General features: G+C 37.3%; 1 pseudogene; it reads left to right on the forward strand.

Moving 5' to 3' along the window:
• The first annotated feature begins 5696 nt into the window (after nt 1-5696).
• LOC106727239 lies at nt 5697-6295 on the forward strand (annotated as a pseudogene).
• Nucleotides 6296-7570: the final 1275 nt, after the last annotated feature.

Below are 7570 nucleotides of genomic sequence, written 5' to 3' on the forward strand. Positions count from 1 at the left end.
TCCTTTTCTGAAATAAATAAAAATATATTTAAAAAATAAGAATACACATTATTCTTAAGTGCTCATGGTATATTCTCAAAGATAGGCTTTGTGTTAGAACACAAAAAAAGTCTTAATAAATTCAAGAAGATCGAAATCATAACAAGTATCTTCTCTGACCACAATAGTATGAAAGAAAAATAAATCACAATTAAAAAAAAACTGAAAAACACACAAACATATGGAGACAAAATAACATGTTACTAAACAATAAATGGGTCAACAATGAGATAAAAGAAGAAACAAAAAGTTAAATTGGGACAAATGAAAATGAACACACAACAACAGAAAATCTATGGTAAATTCATACTAACATGCCTACATCAAGAAACAAGAAACATCTCAAATAAGAAGTTTAATGTTACATCTGAAATAATTAGAAAAAGAACAAAAAACAAAGCTCAGAGTAAGCAGAAGGAAGAAAATAATAAAGATCAGAACAGAAATAAATGACATAGAGATAAAAAAAGAATACAGAATATCAATGAAACCAAGAGCTGGTTCTTTGAAAAGATAAGCAAGATTGACAAACCTTTAACTGGACTCATAAGAAAAACAAAAGTAAGGGGACTCAAATGAATAAAATCAGAAACGAAAGAGAAGTAACAAGTGGCACCACAGAAATACAAAAATCTATAAGAAAATATTACAAAATAAAATCATGCCACAAAATTGGACAACCTGGGCGAAATGAATAAATTCCTAGAAACACACAATCTTCTAAAACTGAATCAGCAAGAGTCATAAAATCTGAATAGATCAATTATCATGAATGATATAAAAATGAAAAACCCCCCAGCAAAAAAAAAAAAAAGTCCTGAACAAGATGGCTTCAACAGGCAAAGTTTACAAAACATTCAAAAAAGAGCTAACATCTATCCTTCACAAACTATTCCAAACATTTCAAAAAAGGGAAGATTCCCAGGCTCATTTGATGTGACCAGTATTATCTTTACCCCAAAACCAGATAAAGACACTATAAAGAAAAAAAAATTATAGGCCAATATCCCTGATGAAATCCTCAATAAAATATTAACAAACCAGATCCAGCAATACATTAAAAATAGTATATTTCATTATCAAGGGGGTTTTATTCCAGAGATGCAAGGCTGGTTGAATATTCACAAATCAATAAATGTGATATATCACATAAACAAAATGAAGAATAAAAATCACATAATTGTATCAATAAATGCAGAAAAAGCATTTGATGAAATCCAGCATCCATTTATGATTTAAAACTCTCAACAAAGTGGGCATAAAAGGAACATACCTCAAAATAATAAAGGCCATGTGTGATATACACACAGTCAACATCACGCTGAATGGGAAAGTTTTTAAATTAAGTCCCTCAGGATCAGGAATAAAACAGGGATGTTTGCTTTTACCACTCTTAGTCAACCTAGTACTGGAAGTTGTAGCTTTAGCAATCATACAACAAGAAGAAAAAAAGGCATTCAGATTGAAAAAGAAAAAGTAAAACTCTTATTATTTGCAGATGAGATGATACTGTATAGAGAGAACCCTAAATATTCCACCAAAAGCCTACAAGAGCTGATAAATGAATTCAGTAAAGTAGAAGGATACAAGAAAATCCAGAAATATGTGGCGTTTTTATACACCAATAATAAACTACCAAAAAGGGAAACTAGGAATGCTATCACATTTACAATGGCATCAACAGAAATAAAATACTTAGAAATAAATTTAACCAAGGAGGTAAAAGTCCTGTACTCAGGAAATTATAAGGCACTGAAGCAGTAAATTAAAGAAGGTCTAAACAATTGATATCATATACCGTTTTCATGGGTAAGAATTAGCATCGTTAAAATGTCCTTACTACCCAAAGCAATCTATAGATTGAACACAATTCCTATCCAGATACCAATGGCATATTTCACAGAATTAGGACAAATATTCCAAAAATGTATATAACTACAAAAAGACCCAGAATAGCCACATTAACATTGAGAAAGAAGAACAAAGTTAGAGAAATCACACTACCTGCTATCTAACTGTACTTCAAGGCTATTATAATAAAAACAGCCTGATACTAGCATAAGAACAGGCTTATAGATCAATGGAACAGAACAGAGAACCAAGAAAAAACAACACATGACTTTAATGTAAATTAATATTTGACAAAAGAGGGGAGAAAATACAATGGGGTAAAGACCGTCCAATAAATTGTGTTGGGATAATTAGATATGTGCAAAAATGAAATTAGACCACCTTCTTACACCATATACAAGAAGAAACTCAGAATGGATAAAATACTTAAATGTGAGACTTGAAACCATAAAACTCTTAGAAGAAAACATAGGCAGCAGTTTCTTATGTAACTCCTCAAGCATGGGAAACAAGAGAAAAAAAACACACAAATGGGATATATCAAACTAAAAGTTTTTGCACAGCAATGGAAGCCATCAACAAAATGAAAAGACAACCCACTGAATGAGAGACCATATTCACCAATGGTACATCTGATAAGGCGCGCGCACGCGCACACACACACACACACACACACACACACAAACGTCAATCCAATTAAGAAATGGGCAAAGGAACTGAATAGACACTTCTCCAAAGAGGACATATAAATGGCCAACAGACACATGAAAAGGTGCTCAATGTCATTAGTCATCATAGAAATGTAAATTAAAACTACAATGAGATATCATCTCACACCTATTACAATGCTATCATCAATAAATCAACATACAAATGTTGGCAAAGATGTGGGAAAAAGGAAACCATTGTGTACTGTTAATGGGATTGCAGATTGGTGCTACCACTATTGAAAACAGTATGAAGTTTCTTCAAAAAATTAAAAATGGAACTTCCTATGACCCAGTGATTCCACTTCTGTGAATATATCCGAAGGATCCCAAATACTGATTCAAAAGAATATATGCACCCCTACATTCATTGCAGCTCTATTTATAATAGCCAAGATTTGGAGGCAGCCCAAATGTCCATCAGTAGATGTGTGGACAAAAACCTATGGTCCATTTACACAATGGAATACTACTCACCTGTAAAAAAGAAGGAAATCTTACTTTTTGCAACAGCATGGATGGACCTGGAGATTATTATGCTAAGTGAAAGAAGGCAGTCAGAGAAAGACAAATTCCATATGATTTCATTTACATGTGTAATCTAAGGAACAAAAACCTCGGTAACAAACAAAATAGAAACAGACTCATAAATACAGAGTTTATTATGCCAGTTGTGGGACTGGAGGATTGTGGAACTGGGCCAGGTGGTGAATGCATTAAACAAACAAATAAAAAAGAACACAAAAAACCTCATAGACCTAGACAACAGTATGGTGATTGCCAGAGTGAAATGAGGGGGAACTAGAGAAGGGTATAGGGGCAGAAAAAAATAATGTAACCAAAAGCTGATTCTTTAAAAAGATTGACAAAATCAATAAGCCTCTAGCCATAGCGAATAAGAAAAAGAGAGAAGACACGAATTATAAATATACAGGAGGCATCACTATAGATCCTATGGAAATTAAAAAATAATAAAAATACTATGCACAACTCTATTCCCACATACTTGATAACCTAGGTCAGTGGTCAGCAAACTGCGGCCCCTTGAGTGTGGCTCTTCCACAAAATACCACTTGCGGGTGTGCACGTATAGCGAGATTGAAACTTCGTGGCCACACTCAAGGGGCCAAAGAGCCGCATGTGGCTCGCGAGCCGCAGTTTGCCGACCACCGACCTAGGTGAAATGGACCAATTCCTTTAAGTTCGTAATTTTTCATAACTCACACAAAGGATAAATAGACAGTCTAAATAAACCTGTAACTATTAAAGAAATTTGAATCAGTGATCAATAATGTTCCAAACCTGAAAGTGTCAGCTTTAGATAGGTTCACTGTTTAATTCTACCAAACATTTAAGGAAGAAATTATAGCAATTCTTTACAATCTCTTTCAGAGGCTAGCGGCAGAATAAATACTTCCTAAATCATTCTGAAGCCAGCATTACTCTAATATTACAACCAGGCAAAGCATTAAAGAAAAAAACTGTGGAGCAATATCTTTTATAAATATAGGTGTGGAATTCTTCAACAAAACATTAGTGAACTGAGTCCAACAATGTATGAAAATAATTATACAGCCCTCACCGGTTTGGCTCAGTGGATAGAGCATCGGCCTGCGGACTGAAAGGTCCCAGGTTCGATTCCGGTGAATGGCATGTACCTTGGTTGCATCCCTAGTTGGGGGTGTGCAGGAGGCAGCTGATCGATGTTTCTCTCTCATCAATGTTTCTAACTCTCTATCCCTCTACCTTCCTCTCTGTAAAAAATCAATAAAATATATTTTAAAAATAATAATTATACATCACAAAAGAATGGGATTCATCTCAAGTATGCATTAAAAACCAGTTAATGTAATCTATCACACCAACAAACTAAAAATAAAAAATCACATGTTGTTATCAATAGACGCAGGATAGGTTTTTTGCAAAATTCAACACTTATTTTTGATTAAAAAAAACTCTCAGTAATCTAAGAAACATTAATGATAAAAACTTCCTCAACTTGGTAAATAATACCTGCCAAAAACTTATAGCTAACAACATATACAGTACTAGGCAAAGATGTCCACTCACACCAATGATTTTCAATATTTTATTGGGAGTTCTATATAATGCAATAGACACAAAAATAAAATAAAAGGTATATAAATTGGGAAAAAAGAAATAAGGATATTTTTTCCATTAATTTTAGAAGAAAGACACAGAGAGAGAAACATTGATATGATAGAGATACATTGATTGGTTGCCTCCCACACACACACCTGGGGATCGAGCCTGCAATTGAGATATGTGCCCTTGACCAGAATTAAACCCAAGACCCTTTAATCAGTGGGCTGACGCTCTAACCACTGAGTAACTGGTCAGGGCAAGGTGAGTTTTTATTTAAAATAAAACTAAATTCCTGTTTATCAAACTCATGTAGCTTTTGCCCAGCCGAGACTTCATATTTTGGTCTTATTCCTTCATACCTGGCTGGCGCATTTATTGGTTCCCATCTGCAAATGAATGACACTTTGGCCATCTTTTAATTTTCCTTCATCAAAACGTTATGTTTGTTTTTCTGCACACTTCACTCCAATGTCGATGGTGATATGGAATCCTTTTGTTGCCAGAATCACCAGCATCGTTTGAACTTGAGTCGTGTTTCCATTCTCAAAAAGAACATTTGCTTCAAATATGTCATGGGACTTCATACCATAAGCCTGAATAGCTTTAATAAAGTTGTCAAAATTCTCCCACCGAAGCCAATTTAATGAGGACTCATTGACTTTCACTGAGCCTGTAGCTTGTTTATGAATTTGCAGAGGATTATGCCTGTCACCTCTTATATCCAATTGCAGAAATCTTCCTCTGCTTGATGGTCATACTTGGAAGCAACCTTGTTCTTAACCTCTGCCAGCAGAGAGCCCATACCTTGTTGAAGTGGGTCATGGTGGTGGGTGCACAAAGAGGCTGTGCTCTGCTCCCAGTCTCACACTTGACTTTGAACTCCTGGCCTGGAACTGGCCCCATCGCAGATGCTTGGAGCTGGCAGATGCTCAGAGCTACAATTTTTAATTTAAATATTTATTTTAGGCTCTCTTTGCCACATCCACTGCAAGGATGAAGACCATTCTCAGCAATCAGACTGTTACCATCCCAGAAAATATGAACATCACTATGAAGGGATGCACAGTTATTGTGAAGGGCCCCAGAAGCACCCTGTGGATGGACTCCAACCACACCAATGTAGAACTCAGTCTCCTAAGAAAGAAAAAGAAGAGGCTTCAGTTTGACAGATGGTGGGGAAATAGAAAGGAACTGGCCATGGTTCACACTATCTGCAGTCATGATCAAGGGTGTTACACTCAGCCTCTTATACAAGATGAGGTCTGTATAAGCTCACTTCCCCATCAACGTTGTTATTCAGAAGAATGGTTATCTTGTTGAAATCAGAAATTTCTTGCGTGAAGAGTACATCTGCAGGGTTTGGATGAGATCATGCGTTGCTTGTTCATTATCTCAAGCCCAGAAAGATGAGCTGATTCTTGAATGAAACAACATTGAACTTGCACCAAATTCAGCTGCTTTGATTCAGCAAGCCACAGCAGTTAAAAACAAGAATATCAGAAAAATTTTGGATGGTATCTATGCTTCTGAAAAAGGAACAGTTCAGCAGGCTGATGAATAAGATCTAAGTTGTCCAGCTATAGAAACAGCAAGATGCCAAATGATGCCTCAGACTTATCTGCAACATTTTAAAGATGCAATAAAAGTCATGTATTGAAAATATAAATATTTATTTTAAGCATTTAAATTATTTTTATTGATTGATTTAAAAGAGAGAGAAAAAGAGAGAGATAGAGAGAGAGAGAATCATTGATTTGTTGTTCTACTCATATATGCATTCATTGGCTGATTCTTGTATGTGCCCTGACCAGGATCAAACTCACAACTTTGGCATATGGGACAATGCTCTAATCCAGTGGTCGGCAAACTCATTAGTCAACAGAGCCAAATATCAACAGTACTTCTTCAAAATAGACTCGCCCAGGCCGAAAACCGACTTCTGCGCATGGGCCACAAAGTTTCAATTGCACTGTATGTGCGCGCCCGCACGTGGTATTTTGTGGAAGAGCCACACTCAAGGGGCCAAAGAGCCGCATGTGGCTCACGAGCCACAGTTTGCTGACCACTGCTAATCAACTGAGCTACCTAGCCAGGGCTATTTAGGTTATTTTTAATCCCTGTCTTCTACCAATAAACTGTAGGTCCATAAGAGTCAGACTCATAGTTTGTTCACTGCTAATATTATTACTACTCAGAACTTTACCTGGGTCATGGTAAGTGTTCAAAAAAATCTACCCAATAACAAATGTAAGCATGACTGAATAAATGAATGAAAGCTATTTCAGTATAATGAAAAATGTTTTTTAGATGCTATCTTAATCTATTCAACATGTTAAATATGCCCTAGTTTGTTTGTTTGTTTTGTTTTTAAATATAGTTTTACTAGGGCCCCAGTAAATGAATTCATGCACCTTGAAAGGAACTGTGGGCTGCAATGGAAAGCTGTGGTGGGCACAGGAACGGGTCTCGGCCCATCCTCTGTGCTCTCGCCCAGCCCCTCCTACTGCAGCTCCAGGTCCCCTGTTTGCAGGCAGCCCTGCTCCTGCCACCACTCCTAGGCGCTGATTACTCTGCTCGCACCTGCTGACAGTGAGGAGCAATTGGGGCTGGAGCCAGCAGCAGGTGTGAGCGGCGACTGCTGCCCCATTCGCCCCTCAGGAACAGGGGGAGGTGGAGAAGCCCTGAGGGGCGATCAGGGCCAGCAGCCACCACTCACACCCACTGACGGCGCCAAGCAATCAGGGCCAGCACTGGGCACCGGCAGCGGGTGTGAATGGCAGCTCCAGCACCGGCAGTGGGTGCAAGTGCCTAGTGGGACCATGGCACACGGCAGCAAAGAATTTTCAGCAACCACCAGAGGCTCGCCC

Source organism: Myotis brandtii, unplaced genomic scaffold (assembly GCF_000412655.1).
Source record: "Myotis brandtii unplaced genomic scaffold, ASM41265v1 scaffold394, whole genome shotgun sequence".
Classification (NCBI taxonomy): domain Eukaryota; kingdom Metazoa; phylum Chordata; class Mammalia; order Chiroptera; family Vespertilionidae; genus Myotis; species Myotis brandtii.